This window comes from Anthonomus grandis, chromosome 7 (assembly GCF_022605725.1).
Source record: "Anthonomus grandis grandis chromosome 7, icAntGran1.3, whole genome shotgun sequence".
Lineage (NCBI taxonomy): Eukaryota > Metazoa > Arthropoda > Insecta > Coleoptera > Curculionidae > Anthonomus > Anthonomus grandis.
In genome coordinates, this window is record NC_065552.1 from 28,424,059 (window position 1) to 28,442,964 (window position 18,906).

Below are 18,906 nucleotides of genomic sequence, written 5' to 3' on the forward strand. Positions count from 1 at the left end.
CATTTTCTTTTTAGAATATGTATCGGTGGACTATGAAAAAACTATAAATAGTCCAAGTTAGGAAAGTACAAGTTATACCTAAGTCAAATGGCTTTTGAAATATTGACGCTTGCAGCAAAGAAGAGAATTATTTTATAGTATATGACTAACTTAATATCTAGTTCTGGTATATCTAGAAATACGGCTTGCCACTTCAATGATTTCTTGCCACTTGATTTCAATTTTGAAAAAAAAATAAATTCAATTATATTTTTTAGGAGCTTTAATTTAAATTTTAAAGTTTCAGTGCATTTACAACTGCACTAGCTATTAAAAAATTAGGTGCAGTGAACTGAACAATTCCAAAACTTACAAAGATTAAGCGCTGGCCTAGGACTCTCATATACCACAAAAACACATATACAGGGTGTTTCACTTTTTTGTAGCAGGACTTTAACAGTATTTAGAAAAATTAATTTTAAGGTAGGTTTCTCATATAAATATTGATCGTCAAACTTTGTGTTTCTGAGATACAGGGCGTCAAAGTTTCCCAAAAAAAAAAGTTTTTATTTTTTAATATCCGAACTATCAAAGATATTGAAATCAAAATTGGTATAAAAAATTCTAGGATGAAGGGTCATAATCGTAAATAATGTCATGTTTCACGTTGGCCAGTGGCGGAGATATGACTAATTAATAATGTTAATGTGACTAAAAAAGTAGCACGCCACTGGATTAAGTCGATTAAACGATCATTTCTAAATAGTGCATTTAATTGTAAACAAAAATGCCCTCTTGATATTTTTTCGTATCTGACTCCGTTTTCTCCTCAAATTGGGTTGTAAAAATCACTTAAGATTTGAAGATAAATTTATTTCAACCGTCTAATAAATCGCAACATAGAACAATACCACAAATACTTATAACTTATTTATAACAAACAACAGATTACAAGAACACAACAAACAATTAACAAAGTTAAAGAAGGTGTTCGAAATGTGAACCATTTTCTGCAATACATAATTCACATCGACGAATAACCGAACGTGAAATGTTATTTATATTAATTTATTTTAATAATTTGAATAGTGTGCCATGAAATAAAAACAGTGTCATAAAATGTAAATGTCATATTAGTATTATCGTGTCAAATTGCAATTGCGTTCTCAAAAAGTGTTATTTGTTAATCAAAACTTAATTAAAAAAAAAACCTTAATAAAAACTTTTTTTTGGGGAAACTTTGACGCCCTGTATCTCAGAAACAAAAAGTTTGACGATCAATATTTATATGAGAAACCTACCTTAAAATTAATTTTTCTAAATACTGTTAAAGTTCTGCTACAAAAAAGTGAAACACCCTGTATATTATATACAACTATATATTATACTAGCTTAGATCTTAGCAGATACATATTAATACATAAGTTTACCTAATGGGGGGCTATGATTACTTAATTGCTGTACATCGTGCACAGTAAGAGTCAACAGTATTGTTTTCTATTTTATATTGTCCAAAGAACCACAGGTTATGTGACGCTGACAATGGATTAAGAAGTTTAACCTATCAATCTACATCAACACACGACAATAGAAATTGTAACAACAGACTTCTAGGCTTGAAAAGTAGGTTTTCAACTGGGTTCAGAATATAAGGTCTTTTACGGATCTTTCACTAGGTCATCAAGAGTGTAAAGGGAAAGACCCGTTTTGGGCTATTTGGGTTTATGGACCTAAATTTGGTCACTAAAAGTGTAAAGAAATAAACCAGTCTCGTAACTCTCTGCGACCATTTCCTACGACAGCGATTTAACTTGACTGTGAACTGTAACTTGGACTGAACACTAACTAACTTTTGGACCTGCAATTTGTCAGAAAGATTCTCGAGAGAGACCCATATTAGAGTTTAAGTTTAAGGAGTAATGAGGAATAGGTGCAATTAATAGGCAACTTGTCACTATAACTTGCGACTCGACTTTGACCGTGTTACTTAAGTGGGTTTAAAATTACTTATTATATAATTTTAAACCCATATTTCATCAAAAAGGGATGTAAGAAGGACTAAGGGCAGAGAGCCTAAAGGTCTTATGGGAATTTATGAGATGCATTTATGGTGTCAGCTCCTACCAATTAAGTTAGAGAGTCACCAATTAAAAATGCTTGTTTTAAAACCTCTGGGAACCTTTAGGTGTCGATGAAGTCCTTAAGATTGTGGTGGACATAAACCTGAAAAAAAATACATCTTGATGATAGAAAACAAAAATCACACACGACAATTTAGATACACAGTGGGACGTTCAATTTTATAGTTCACAACGTTTTGTCAATGACATCTTTACCTCTAGATCAACCTCACCTTGATATGTCAAATAGCTACCCTTAGTGTAGCCATACAATCTCGTATTTAACCAAACCAAAAAAAAAAAAAATCCGTTAACGTATATGCGAATAGTAAGCAAACATATGTAGTAATAAAAGACGTTTTATAACTAAAGCTTTGGTAGATCAAATGATTGCGTGTAACACATTATTTTAAATGGCAAACAGTTTTCCATCTTACATAACCAAAAAAATTGGTGCATATTGAAGCGATTTACGAGCACAAATAATATGTTGGATAAACAGCCTATTGGATCCAAATATTTTTGTGTGGATGAACTTGATGTTGGCAAACTAAACGAAAATAATTTGTATTTCCAACAAGATGGAGCTACTCAAACTACGCTTTGACAGTTCGAGAGTGTGAATTGGCAGGTGTGGTGCAATTTAACGGCCCGCACGGTCGCCAGACCTAACAACACTAGATTTTTTTATTTAGGGCTATTTAAAAAGCAAAGTTTATAAAACTCCCCCTAAAAATATGAATTATTTAGAGAATCGAATTACTTGTGAATGTAGAGATATTAGCGCACTTGCTAATGTTTAGGGAATTTCAAAACAGCTTACTATTATCTCGCAATATAGGAGCATATTTTAAGTAATTAATAAAATGAATTCTGTGAACTGATTAAATTGTTTATTTTTTAAACACCTTTTTACACCATTACTGTTTATAAGTCTATAAACTTACATTTTTTATACACCGTTGGGTGGTTGATTGTATGCCCTTTATTTGTAAATGATGTATCGTACTATAGAATAGCCATTTGACGTACCCAAGTATAACGTCGATAAGATATTTATTATTACCAGACATTGTAGCTGACTAGTCGCTGGTTCCCATTTGACATATCAAAGTGATGCTACCTGGAGGTGATTGACAGACCTTTTTCTGTCAATATATCTGTATATCTAGATTGACTTTTTTTTGCAGTTACTAAGGGTGGTTCGGTTTGAAATTAAATCCTTATCTAAAGTATAAGCATTAAATGCATTTCTCCAAGAGACTTAAGATTAAAGAGCTAAGAGGGTAGAAAACAAAGTGACTCAACTTAACTGCAACAACTAATTTTTGATCCGGTGACTTGAGGGAATTTATGGGTTATACGTATGATGTCAGCTCTTAAGAGTTGTACTTAAATCAATTAAATTTGCTCTTTGGTTTCTCACTTATTTGCTTGATAAACTATACATAAAACATAATACATTTTTTAAATTATTGACTCTATGGATGACTTTAGTATATTGTCTTTTACGATATCTCTATATTTGCTACATGTAAACCACTCACACAGCACGTGTTTCCCAAGAAGACACCTATTTTTTTTTAATATGGAAGATATGGCCATGGTAGTATAAATTTGACATAATCATGCACTTAGCAATTCCTACAATAATTTCTCTAGTAACATATATTAATCTTTAATATCAGTAAACACTGTGAATATAGTTGATCTGATGCTGATTATCTATTATGCTACCTAATAAGTTTATTTCACACTCATGTCAGTTTACAGTCTTCAAGTTTTTGACCAGAAAGCCTGTAACATATGGTAAGATGTTCTCATCATAATATGTTAGATTTAGATTATCAATTGGTGAAATCAAGACACTTATTTCACGATTTTGAATATCAAGTGGCACAAAATTAGTTTCAAAATTGTATTCCAATAAATCTAATATAAAGCCACCATCTAATTAACAATTTCTGTTTTCGCTGTTCCTTAATTATTTAATAAATATGTCTTTAAAGTTTCTGTAAGCTCATTACAGTTTGGATTTATATTTTGGGCTCACAATTAGCGAATTACTTAAGTTTTTTTTTAAAGAATCTTAATTTAAAGATCTTGTTCGTAGAAAATTAAATCCCAATACCCTATAGGTCTTGCATGATTCTTAACTTCTTTTGGCTATTTAAAATTGTGTTTTTTAGTTTGCAATTATTGTTTTCTACTTTAGTAATTTAATAAATAAGTCTTTTTTTATCGGACTGAGACTGGCAATGCGAGTTTCATTAATTTTATTCTTTTGGTTCAGTTATTGATTCATTGAAATGCATTCAATTGGAAATGCTTGCCTTATAACTTCTAGTAACCTTTTAGGTGTTGATGAAGTTGTACCAGAATAATCCATTAATATGTGAATCGGAATTTATCTATCGCATTACTAGTGATTCCAGCTATAGGTCACATAATCAGCCAAAAAAAAACGGCTATATCGGTCTTATTATATCTAAGTGTTAATATATTTAGCATATAGTATTTCTATTCAATTCTTCATATATCTTCTCAATTCTTTATTAGTCTAAACGCCCCAAGTATATTCCGCTGAGCTCCGTTTACATGTTTTTTTTCTCACTTTCGCTTTATCTGTCTCTTTTATACTGTAAATGTTTTCCTCTCTTTTTTGTTTTTCTCTTTGTTAGACAATTCTTATTATACCAAAGACTTGGAAAATTTGGATAAAGAAAACTTGGAACATGTTAAGGGACCTAAATGTCCGTACTAATGCAGATATATTCCTACACCTTAGGAACGCAAAAGTTCATCAAATCATGACTTTTGTGGAGTCAGTAATTCATTTCACACCCAACTCTGATACTTTAGATTTCTATAAGTACCATAAAAGCCTAATGTTACTGATTTTGAGTTCCAGCTAGCAGCTATTGATTACATACGCGCTGCACTTTTGTCAATTAAATCCGAGGCTGTTGGAACAGATGGGATAGGCTTGTTGATGTTATTAAGATGTTACCCAATCACTTTACCCTATATAACATATATTATTAATTACAGTATGGAAACACTTTGCCTAAGGTCGCTTGTCCGGAAACCTTGAGTGGTCTACGGCTTGTCAGCATCCTGCCGACCCTGTCGAAGGATTTTGAGTGACAAATAAATCTGTATGTACAGGAACACAGTCTACTACTTGCTTTTTAGTTTGGGTTTAGAAAGGATCACAGTTTCGAGAATGCTTATTGCAGATAACCGATAATATTCTTAAAGCATCCTACCGCGAAAAGCTTATTGCTTTGATCCGCCTGGACTACTCGAAGCCTTCGACAGAATAAACCACGGGTCGCTGCTGGCTACCTTGTCATATCTGGTTTTCAGCAGCAGTGCCTTTCAGCTTATTGGTAATTACCTGGCTGGTAGATGGTAGTCGGTCAAGGTAAATGTTACCAAGTCCGGATACTTAATTATTAAACATGGTGTGGCACAGGGATCTATTTTGGGTCACCTATTCTTTTGTCTGTACACATCTCAACTAACTTCAAAGCTTAAGTTTGTCACAGGATATCAGTATGCAGACGATACACAAATGTATATTTCATTGAGACCTGAAGAAGACGTAGCTAAGCAACGTCAACACAATAAATACTGATCTCGAATTACTATTTAACACTTCTCTAAACCGTTGTCTCGAATTACATTCAAAAAAATGTCAAGCCGTACTGTTTGGACCGGAAACTATTAAGGAAGAGATAGCCCAACTTGCAGATAAATAGCGAAATTTTATTGTGCCGTGATACCTACAAACATTTGGGTTTATTGATGATTGATACCGATCTTAGTTAGAATACATAAATCATTGAATAAAAACAGCTTACTCTCAGCTTTTTTTCAGCTCAGCAGAAAAAGCCCAGGGGCCCAAGACGGGAACCAGGGCTGTCCTATCGGGATGCTGCGGCGGGGCTAAGAATGGCCATAACAGCCAAAAAATACCCCGAGGCATTCGTCTCGGAGGAGCAGGCAAACACCCTAAAGGGCTGGCTGCTCAACAAAACGCTCGCTCTGCAGAGCGGATCACAAATCGCGCCCAAGTTTGCAGGCGTAAGCCACGGTGGGGGAATCCTTCACATCACCTGTGTCGACGAGTCAACTAAAAATTGGCTCGTCGGACTGGTGCAGAAGGAAACTCCCTGGGAAGGGGCTGAACTCCAGATAACGGAGGACGGCAAACTTCCCAGACCGGTGAAGGCAATAACATGGGTGCCGGGACCTACTGAGGAACCGAAAGCACTCCTACACAAGCTGGATGTTCAAAACAACATCAACACCAGCTTGTGGAAAGTGCTCGACATGAGGAAGGACCAGGACGACAAGGGTTGCCTGGTAACGCTCCTCATGGACGAGAAATCCTGGGCCAAAGTAAGGGAAGCGAATCAATCGCTATACCTTAACTTTGGCAGCATAAAAATTAGACTCTTGGCCGGCAGCCAAGAGAAAGAGAAGAGGGACCAGGCAACCCCTATGGAAACAGAGGGATTGCCGGGAACCTCTTCCTCCTAAAATCGCTCTCCGCAATGGGTGCGAGGCTGATACAAATTAACCTCCACCACTGCAAAGCAGCCACTGCGGCCTTACAAAAATGCATAGCCGACAACAATATTCAGATAGCCCTGATTCAGGAACCTTATACTTATAGGGGCCAGATAAGGGGACTAGGAAACCTCAACGGGAGACTAGTGTCAGACCCAAAAGAGGGACCTAACCTAAGAAGCTGTATCTTTATAAGAAAAGATATAGAGGCCACACCGCTGTGGGAGTTTTGTGACAGGGACACAGCGGCGGTCAAAGTACAAATCAAAACAGCGGAGAGGAGCTACGATACAATAATAGTATCAGCATACTTTCCGCACGATTAACAAGGGGAACCACCTCCGACAACAGTTCGGAGGTTGATAGACCATCAAAGATTGGAAAACCTTATAATAGGCTGTGACGCCAATGCTCACCACACTATCTGGGGAAGCACTGGAACAAACAAACGGGGCGAATCATTATTAAATTACTGTGCTGCCTCCGGTCTAAATATACTTAATGTGGGGGAGGAACCGACCTTCGTCAACATACTCCGCAGAGAAGTAATTGATCTAACCATTGGCAAGGGACGCATCTGCGACCTCGTTAAAAAATGGCATGTATCTGACGAACCAAGTTTGTCGGATCACAGGTACATAAGATTCGATCTAGAATCTATGGATACAAATCCGGAGACCTACAGGAACGCCAGGAAAACGGACTGGGACCTCTTCAATGAGATACTAGGACGCGAACTGGAAAACTGTCCAACGGAGGCAAAAGACAATGTAGAGCTCGAAGTGCTGACAGAGTCAGTCACTGAGGCTATTAAAATTGCTTTTGAAAACTCATGTCCACTAAGCAAACCGCGTCAAGCAGGGAACACCCCATGGTGGAACCAAGAATTGGGCGAGCTAAGGAAGACAGTAAGAAAGCTTTTTAACAGAGCCAAAAGAACTGGCGAGTGGAATCTATACAGACAACACTTAACCAGGTACAATGATGCTATAAAAAGAGCAAAGAAAGAAGGGTGGAGGAAGCTATGCCGGGACCTAACAGAGACACCAGCATATGCTAGACTCCACAAGGCAATATCCAAAGGGCCACGACAAACCCTAGGCTCTTGTCTAAAACCCGATGGAGAATATACGACAACCGAGGAAGAAACGCTTGGCTTAATGCTGAACACGCACTTTCCGGGATCGAAAATTCTCCACCAACCAGAACATACCCAGGACCCAACTCCTATCATTCCGAACAGGGGCAAAAGGGAACACTGGGAACTAGCGAAAAAGGTAGTAACCTACGAGAAGGTTAAATGGGCGATAAATTCCTTCAAACCATTTAAATCTCCCGGAATGGATGGCATAATGCCAGTCATGCTACAGCGGGGTAGCGAACTGCTGCTGCCTGCACTATGTAAAATAATGCGGGCAAGTCTAGCCACGGCGCATATACCAGAGAGTTGGAGGGAAGCAAAAGTAGTATTTCTACCAAAGACGGGACGCGACTCCTATGCGAAACCTAAATCCTTCCGACCAATCTGCCTTACATCATTCCTCCTAAAAACAGAGGAAAAGCTTATAGAAAGGCATATCAGGGACAATGTATTACGGGTCAACCCTCTACATCGACACCAGTATGCCTACCAAACAGGTAAATCTTGTGAATCAGCGATTCACGAGATAACCCAGAGGGTCGAACAATCTCTGAACAACAAAGAGATCGCCCTAGGAGCTTTCTTAGATATTGAGGGAGCATTCGACAATACGTCATATGACTCAATCAACCGTGCGATAGCAGCACGAGGAATACATCCCATGATTGGCGGCTGGATAACCCAAATGCTAAATCATAGGAAAGTAGCAGCAAATCTCAACAGCACAACGGTTAAGGCCAAAGTGTGCAGGGGAACACCGCAAGGGGGCGTACTGTCACCGCTGCTGTGGAACCTTGTATCGGACAGCTTGCTGATACGACTGGAGAGGCAGCTTATCCTTGCTATAGGATATGCTGACGATATAGTCATCCTTACACGAGGGGGTAGTCAGGCTTATGTATTCGAAAAAATGCAAAGAGCCCTGACTACTGTCGAGCACTGGTGTGAGGAAGAACAACTAAGGGTAAACCCCACAAAAACTACTCTGGTTTCCTTTACCAAAAGAAGGAAACTAGAGCCCATTAGAAACATAAAATTTTATGGAGAAAATCTGCGACTTGAAGACGAGGTCAAATATCTAGGTATAACCCTGGATAAAAAACTCAGCTTCAAGAAACATGTAATCCAAGCTACAAATAAAGCCACGAAAACTCTTATGTACTGCAAGAGAATGTTCGGTAGATCATGGGGACTGTCACCAAAAATGGTACATTGGATGTACACGACAATGGTTAGACCCATCATTACATACGCAGCACCTATATGGTGGCATGCGGCAGAAAAGAGGACTGTAATACAGATACTCAACAAAACACAACGAATAGCATGTCTGGGCATAACAGGAGCGATGTCAACAACGCCGACTGCTGCCCTAGAGAACCTGATAGGACTAAGCCCGCTACACTTAGTGGTACGGGCTGAAGCTATAACGGGGGCGAAAAGACTGCTGTCAAATGGCGCAACAATCCTATCGAAAGATGGGCACAATGCCCTATTTGACAAAATACAGGACCTTGGGCGCCTGGCCCTAAGAACAGACAGAACCAAGGTCACATACCTAGACAAACCTTTTATCATCAAAGAAAAAAGGGGACCACTGGACGCAGAAGCGAACAGGCTCAGGCAAAGAGGTTACTCAGTATGGCACACGGCAACCAAACGATCCAAGATCGGGGTAGCTGTGGGCATGGTGGAGGACGAACAACAGGGCAGACAACTTATGCTAAACCTGGGCCTCGAAACAACAAATTTACAGGCAAGCATAATAGGAATTCAAACCTGTGTCCAACTGATGAGAGAAGGGCTGCCAAGAGGCAAAACCTTCGCAATTTTCACAGGAGACCAGGCTGCGACACTTGCACTACAACAGTTCGAGACTAAGTCAAGGACTGTGCAAAGCTGCTGGGAGGATCTCAGGAACCTCGCCGAAGCGCAAAATAGGCCAGAGATAATCCTAGCAGAGAATATGGGCAACAATAAGGCTGCAAGAAGGGCTAACCAACTTGCAACCCAGGGAGCCAGCAACAGCCTGGTAGGCCCTGAACCAACATGTTATGTCAGCGATAAGACCTGGAAGAGGGAAATCGGCAACTGGCTAACAAACCAGAACAAATTCTACTGGGAGCAGCTGCCAAAGATGGAACAATCCAAACAACTTATAGGCAGCCCACCCTTCAAGAAGGGTGAGAACATACTGGGCCTCTCCAGAAAACAACTGCGAAAGGTCGCAGGGCTACTTACAGGCCATGCACCCAGCAGGAAACACCTGCATACGCTAGGGAAATCAGTTACCTCGCTATGTAGGGGATGCAATGAGGAGGACGAAACAACTCTTCACATACTGTGCTTCTGTGAAGCATTTAATCAAACCAGGGCAACATTCCTGGGGGAAGAGAAACCCGCACCAGAGGGTATAAGAAATCTACCACTGGGCACAATCCTGGACTTCCTTGAAGCTACAGAATTGAACCTATGGGACTAAACATATGGGACACAATAGGACTGCTTCTTAGCAGACCGCAGTGTAGGGAGCCACAAGGCACCACCCAGCGGTGGAGTTTTAGTGGGTATAGGAAGAGACAGACTCGACACTGAGTCCCACACTACTGGGGGCGGCGCCGCGTAACCAGTGTTCATAAAGAATTTCTCCACCGACCCAAAAAAAAAAAAAAAAAAAAAAAAAAAAAAAAAAAAAAAATACAAAATTATTGTGTTTGTTTAATTGGTAGAATAAGAAAATATGACAGAGGAGTAAATGCAAAACGGAGAGAGAGATAAGCTGGATGTATATGTATGAAAGAAGGTTACTTCATGCTTTGGTTCTGTATCACAAAATAATATTTAAGAAACTGCTTTTATATTTGCATAAAAAAAGTCCGATTCATATATGACACGATATCCAAAGTCCGACAGCCCATTTTCAATGTATGTACTATTGAACTGAAATTTTTTTAGACGAATTTTTTTATATTCATTTATTAGTTATTATAATGTGCTACATATATAAATACATTGCATAAACTTGTATTCTAAGGCTAAGATAGGATGCTGGCCTTAACTTCGCATCTTGTAAAAATTTATTTTACATTTATTGGTGTAATTTTTTACATTAAAGTCTTTATTATTATTAAGTAATTATAATGTAATAAAGGTCGACTTACCTATAAGTTAGTATTAAGAGGGATAAAATGGGTAAACCCTTAGCACGCAACCGTAAAAGCAGTACATCGAGAACTCGCGCGAGGTAATGACAAAGTCGGTATATGTCAACGTCTATATATTTTATTATTTCTATACAAATATATTTTATATGTTGAAATATATAGACTTTGGAAAGACTTTTTTTTGCTTATATACTTTTTTCTACTCATACATTCTTCTTGCAGCGTAGGTACCAGGGCAATTGTATAAGAATAAGGAAAGTACAAGGGAGCAAAAAGGAAATATCCAGAAAAAGAATGAACAAATGAAATTTGTCTAGCATAAAATTATTACCAAAAAAAAGTATTAAGTATGTAAATAACCAGCGTATAAACTCAAAAAATTAAATTTTCGGATTCAATTGTAAATTACCCACTGTAGATGCCAGAATGTAGAGCCGTTACTCAACTATGTAAAAACAAAATATTAGAAAAAAGATATCGGTCACTGTCCAAGGCAAAATATCTATTTATCTACATAGTATTTCTATCTAACTCTTTGCATTTCTTCTCAAAATCCTTATCAACACTAAATTATATAAATTCATCCTAGACGTCTATTATTAAGCAAACGTCCCTATGTAGCCTAAGGCATCGAAGTAGATCGATATCATGCTGAAACCAAATTACAGCAAGTACATCAATCTATCTACGCACTAATGATGATAAAGGTATCTAATCCCACCTCCCCTTTCTTCGTTCTTCATCGAAGTCATAGTTCTTCCACCTTTTCTCGAGTCTAGTCTACTGGGTCTCCATACGAAAATTTACAACAAAATTGGCGAATGCGTCCGCAGCACCGAGCGTGATCTTCGTTTAATTTACTTTTACGGAACGATAAAAGTGATTCGCACCAGATTGATATCGGTATTTATTTTTGTGTGGTGGTTGGTCGTAGTAGCGATGGTGCGGTACTCCTCTTCTTTCTCCAAATCTATCTGATTTTAAAGGTCGTTTTTCGGTTGGATGTTTACTGATTCGTCTGGCGGTGGGAAGAGTTTTAATTATTACTTTTTTTTTGGCGCGTTTTTGTGATTATTGTGATTTGTGATTCAGTGAACATTTTAAGGAATCATGATGCTGCCGATCGGTTAAGACTTTTACTGGATATTTTTTAGGTTTTTGATTTGGTATGTATTTAAATTTGCTATTAATTTATTTAAATGTTAAAATTATTAACGTTATTTAAATTGGATTTTTAGAATATAACTCATTTTAATTACTAACTAAATACTTAAATTCATATTGCCAATACATATCTTTTAATCTAATTGTATACTAATTTTTAAATAGTTTATAATATTTATGTACAAAAGGCGAATTTCGTAGTTAAATTTAAATAAAGAACTTAAAATAAATTTTGAAACCTATTTAAAAAAATAGGTATAAAAATAAACTTTTGATATTTTTTATTGGTAAAACTTTTAGACAAAACTAGTTTAGTATCTTACATTTTTAAGTATTTTGTTTGTAATTTAAAAAGTTTTTTTTTTCTAATTGCTTTATTTAAACTTCTTAATTTTAATTACTTAGCTTTAAATAATTCAAAAATTTAAAATCTGTATTTACAAATGTATAAGTAATTAATTAAAATTTATTTCTTGCAAAAGCGTAGGAAAAAGAATATTCAATATCCATGTAAAATATACAAAGTTATCCAAATTAAGTCTCCACCATTGGTAACTTTATTATTAGTGAAAATAAATAGTGGTTTAAGTTAGAAAACTAGTAGAATTTTTAACGCTGGTAAAAATGAGAAAGAAAAAAAAACAATTGAGAATCGCATTTTTGAGTTTTCAGTGAAATAAAAAAAATTTTAATGGAAAGTCCTGTATATTATATATATTTTTTCAGTTAAATTTTAAACAAAAAGGTTCTTAATGACTTCTCTCCTAGGTTACAAATTAATGAAGTTATGACACCCAAACGAAAACAACAAACTATATTGTTAACATCAACTTATAATCTTACAAAATAAAATAACAAATTTTTTAAAAGAAGATGCTCGAAAACATCACTTTCTTCTTTAATACATTTTTGGACACCTTTTTCAACTGCTTGAACTCTCTTAAGTATGTTCCTACCATCTATTTGGGTTATCTTTTCCCTAACTGCAGTATTTAAAACGTCGACGTTATCGTACCTTCGCTTCTAAATTTGGTTCTTTAAATAACCCCACAAGTAACAATCAAGTGGGGTTAGATCTGGCGATCTGGGCGGCCACTGGATGGGGTCATAATTTCCTATCCCCTGATCATTAAAAGTAATACTAAAAAAATGTTAAGTACCTGTGTAGTTGTGGGCAGGTGCGCCATCTTGCTTAAAATGCAGATGATGTCCACTTATAAGATCGAATTCGTCTAAGAAATTATTCGAAATTTCCGTCATAAATTCCACAATACCGCACCAAACATTAAAACTGAAACGTACTTGTGGACCTCTTGGATGTACTAACAAAAGATTTTCTCTTGACCAATAATGGTGGTGTTCCCTATTAAACATTCCAGAATTTAAGAAATTTGATTCATGTGTCGATAAAATGTAACGGAAATTATTTTACATTTTGGTGACAAAAATAAGATACCAATGGCAAAAAACAAGTTCTTCTTTCTGGATCCCCTGCCAAAAGCGTTTGAACTGGTTGGTACTTATACGAAATAAATTTGTATTTTTTTTTTAAATCTTTGAACAGTACCATAACTGAAATTAGATCTGAATACAAATTAATTTGCTAATGAATTCTCACGATAAGCTTCGAAATATCCAATAACTACAATTTCCGTGACCTCGCTTATTATGAATTCTTTTTTGCCCTTGTTTTAGCAAAAACATTTTCGTTTCTCCTAAATTTTCGATAGTCTCAGAAAATATCGTTTATACAATTAAATGCGAGCGGGATATAAATTCAGTGTAGTATTCTTTTGCTTTTAAAGAGAATTTTCTGCACACTAAATAATATTCTAACATATCACACTTTTTTTATGAGAGAAAATCATTTCTCATAAAATTAATAACTGACACTATAAACGAGTTTTTGACAAACACATTAATTTTTTTATTGTAGCGAAATATATTTATTGTTATTTTCAGTTTAATTTTGACTTTAGCGGAAAAGTCATTATAAACTTTTTTAATTAAAACCCCTCTATATTATAGAGAAAAAAATATAATATAAAGGGGTTTCCATTAAAAAAAAGTTATTTTACTGAAAAACTCAAATATAAGATTCTCAATTATTTTTTTTTTGTTCTCACGCATTACCAGCGTTAAAAATATAACTAATTTGCTAATTAAAACAAATTTGTATTTTCACTAATAATTAAGTTACTACTGGTGGACACTTAATTTGGATAACTGTATTATCAATATTCATGAATTTTAAAGCATGCAAATAAATTATTACATTATAAGCAGAAAAAATTAAAATTAAAATTAAGCAATGCAAAATTATGAGCTACTACTTTTGAAAATAAATCAAATTTTCCTTACAGTAAAGTTCTTTCTTTTTAGAAACAAAATAGAATGTTCTAAATTTATTACCATTAAAAATATATTTTACATTTAATTCCTATAAAAATCTAATGGCGTTAGATCGGGAGACCGAGGAGGCCAAGCAACAGGTCCTCCTCTACCTATCCAACGGTTTTCAAAAGTATTAATTAAGTGGTGTCTTACAGCAAGGCTAAAATGGAGCGGGGCTCCATCATGCATAAAATACATACATATCTCGGCGGGTTGCAAGGGACAAATCTTCTAATAAATCTGGAAGATTGTTCTGGAGGAACTCCAAATAAAGTTCTCCGTTTAAACGTGGTGGCAGTTCAAATGGCCCAATCAAAAAATTGCCAATAATTCCTGCCCAGATATTTATTGATTGGAATTGAAGTTGATGATGAGAAATAATAATATCACGGGGATTTTCATCAGCCCATACATGCGAGTTATGTAAGTTTTCATTTCCATGTTTGGTAAACCCTGCTTCATCCTTAAAAAGAATCGTGCTGATAAAGTTAGGGTTATTTCGCGAAGTCTATTCTCTGGGCAGTAGTTTATGCACTTTTTGTAAGTGATATGGGTACAACAGTTGTTCTTGAAGTACCATATGTAAAATTGTTTTGGACGAATGAAGCTGAGCGGCTAATTTTCGAGTACTGGTTGTAGGAGTGTCAACTACAGCGTCTAAAATATTTTCTTCCAATTGCACTGTACGTGCTGTTCTCCTCCGATCACCATTATTCTTTTTTTTCAAAACATCCTAAAATTGCTTTAAGGAAATTTAATAGTATTACCTCATTAAGTGGAAAACAGAAACCTACCAGTTTCCCTTAGACATTGATCAACACGTTGAAATGTTTTCTGATCCGGAATAATGCGATTGAGAAATCTTTCTTCGTTCAATCTTTTTGCTTCCAATGCATTGCAAGACGCCAGACCATACATAAGATGCATATCTGCATACTCAATAAAAGTAAACTCCATATTTTGACGTAATTTAAATTAAAAGTTACCAAAAAATACAAAAATTAAAAAAATATTATCAAATAAAGGATGAATATGTTGACAAAGATTAGGTTTAAATGATAGGTATTTGCTAAATTTGAAGTATAGCAACGTTTGTAACAATAATGCGTTCAAAAATGTAAAAATTACGATAAATAAATCAGGTACAATCCAATTGGCTTACATTATTTTTTTAGTTTTTTTTATCTTAAGAATAACAAAAAAGAAATAAACGTATAATAAATAAGAATTATTTTTTAGGACACCACTGTATTTTAAGGAACATGTATTTTTTTTAAATTAAATGACTTACATCGAAATTTTCTGGTCTTTGAATAACTGGCGTACTTATCTCATTAAAAAAAAAATAAAAAAAAAACATTGGCTCGTTTTTTTTTTTCTCCAAAACGGTTAATTTTATCGATAATGAACAGGAGTACCTTTTTTTTAGCCTAAGGATCAAGGTATCCAAATTTATTTTTTTTAGACTTTAAAATACAGGGTATTAAAAATATACGCATTAAAGTGTACAACCTAGTCCGCCCCTGGTAAAGTAAACAAGGTAAATGTATTTTAAGAATGTCATTTTAAGAGGTCCCTGATAGTGTTCATCACCTAACATTTTTATTAAATTCTACCGGGTAGTTTAAAAGTAATTTATGAAAAACCAATTTCCAGCAGCGTCCTTTAGGAGGCTGTATCTTCGTAAAGAAGGCCTGTAGGAATTTTTTTATAGGAACGTTCGGTATTATTTTGCGATGTTCTACCTGGATCCATTACGCAATCAAGTGCCAATTAATTTATCCTATACTTATGTGTCATCAATTTCTTGAACTCGAAATAGCATCGGATACACAGGGAAATAAAGAAAAAAGTGCGTCTTATGAAATCCTTTCTATCTTAATTACTATCAAAGCTACAATAATCACTGCAAACGTACAAGTAATATTTTAAGATTAAAGAAGGTGTTCAAATAAGCCACTGTTTTCTCGCACGCACCACATATATCGTCTCATTAGTACTTGACAGGATTTTCTAATTATTTTTGGAGTAATACTGTTAACAGCTTTTATAACAAGGTGTCTAAGCTCATCATCGGTTTCGTATCACCTACAGATTATCACATTTTTAAGCAAACCCCATGTAAAAAAATCAAGCGGTATTATGTCAGGGGATCTCGCAGGCCGTACTACTGATTCCAGTTTGCCTATTCGCTTGTTGGAAAATTTATTATTTAAAAATTCTGTGATAATATGTTCATTATGTGGCGGAGCGCCGCAAAAATTGCCGCATCGGGTTTTTGTAACGGAGTATTACTGGGTATAACTACATTCTGTTTAAGGGTGAGACTGTAAGAAATAAGAAGCCGTATTATTATTTAGGAAAAGGAAAATATCTTCAATCTTACTATCTGAATTATTTACTTCATTAGCAATGCTATCGGTTTCTTCCGATTCTTCATCCGAACTGGAGTCATATCCGTGTGCCATTATTGCATTATCGATGGAGGCTTCAATATTTATTATATCAATAGGCAAACATTCTTTTTGATTCGGCTTCGATAACTTTGATTTTTCGAAAGTTTCGAATTCTTTTATAACAATTCCATTAATATACCAAATTTCATTTGCTTATTTTAAAGAGTAAAATAGTTATTAGTTTCCTCTTTCCTGTGTCACCTGGTATAATATGTTAATATGCACTACATATATACAAATATACTCTGATAAAAGCCGAGAACGTGTATATATTTAAGTTGAGTTAAATAAAAAAATAATTAAGTTCATAGCTTCAATTTTATAATGTTTGAGGACTAGACAGTTATTTTAAAAGAATATTTTGTAAACAATTAATTTTTATGTCTCAACATTATTTCAGTTTTTTAAAATGCTCGCTAAAAACTATTTCAAAACGACTTACGCACTCACTTACTTACCCAACAATAAACTTTAACTCTTTTTTGTAAATTACAATGTTTGCTCATAGTACGGTTTACCTCATAATTAACCATTTCCTTCTCATAGTATTATAAAAATAATATTACCAAAATGTCACACCTATGTATCAGAAGAACATTGAAAGTTTATTACCGAAAACTATTGATGCTTACCCTTGACATAAAATTTTTAACGAACTTAATTCTTGAAATTTCATTCGTTTATTACACCCGCAGTTAATTCGTAAGTAACTATAGTTTAGATTTTCCTCTCACTTAATGTTGCCGATTATGTCACTTAAAATTATAATAAATGTGTGTATATTTATATAATATTTTAGAATATTAAGCTATTTTTAAATTGAGATATTAACTAAATTTGTAGGTAAATTTGTGGATTTACACAGTTAAGGTGTATGCTAACGTATGGTATTATTGTCTGATGTCATAAAGTGTATTAGCTCACAATTCGTCGAAAACTAGGCCATGTTAAAAGAATGGCTTGTCTCAACATAACGGGAGCAATAAGAACCACGCCAACTAGGGCTTTGGAAGTTATACTGTGTCTCATACTCCCGGATATATAAATCAAGGTGTAGTGTAGAATCTATATTAGCAGATAAGTGGAACTATATATCTCTTTAAACTAATGTATTATGCATTTCGGGTATTGTAATAGCGTTGTATCGCAGTTCCTTTCCTCTAGCTTTCTTTTCAGCTCAGCAACTTTTAAGTCAACCAGCTTTAGAATTTTCACACAGTTTAGTCGGATTTATTTCAGTTTACTATTATTTATTTTTCATCAATGTCCAGTTAACTGACGTCTAATTCACACCCTACACCTGACACCAATGTAGAGTTTTTCAAAATAGTCATCTGATTTATTTACAAACTTACACTACTACAACACGATCACTTACTACATCTCGAAAAATTTATTTATACCATATTTAGTCACTATTATTTATGTCCGATTTAAATATCGCGCCAATATTCCGAACTGAACTGAACTGTCAACTGTGGTTGCTAATATACTCGACAGACCGTGGTCCTGGAAGATTCGCTAACCTACCACCGTCTTCAGAGATTTGCAACAATTGCAGTATACCCGCTTATGTCATTCCGGAATGATGGAGCAAACATTGTTAAGCTATTATATATTTTGCCGTCAGTTACATTTGTGACAGTCTTGGAATAGTGAAAATTTATTTGTTGAATTGAAGATTTTACTTCCAAAATGGTTTACACACTAGCCGAAAGAATGGAAATTATTCTAATTTATGGTGCCCAAAATCAATGTGCTCGGCAAACTGCCGTCACGTTTAACGCCAGACATCCGGAGAAGATAACTTCGCATAGGTATATTTTGGACCTTGTTACTAGGTTTACTGAAACTGGATCTGTTGCAAATAAAAAGCGTGATTATCGGCGAATTTTGGATGAAGCCGCTCA

At 35.2% G+C, this 18,906-nt stretch overlaps 1 protein-coding gene across 2 annotated transcripts in view; it reads left to right on the top strand.

The window, feature by feature from the left end:
- The window catches only part of LOC126738561 (scavenger receptor class B member 1-like), a 210,344-nt gene that overhangs the window by 2,066 nt on the left and 189,372 nt on the right, over nucleotides 1-18,906 (top strand). The window contains exon 1 of one of the 2 annotated variants that reach the window (XM_050443946.1): nucleotides 11,782-12,148. The exons of the other annotated variant lie outside the window; for it this stretch is intronic. The gene's annotated coding sequence lies outside the window, so the exon portion shown is untranslated. Of the gene's footprint in view, nucleotides 1-11,781; nucleotides 12,149-18,906 lie in introns of those variants that run through there. 2 annotated transcript variants of the gene reach the window in all.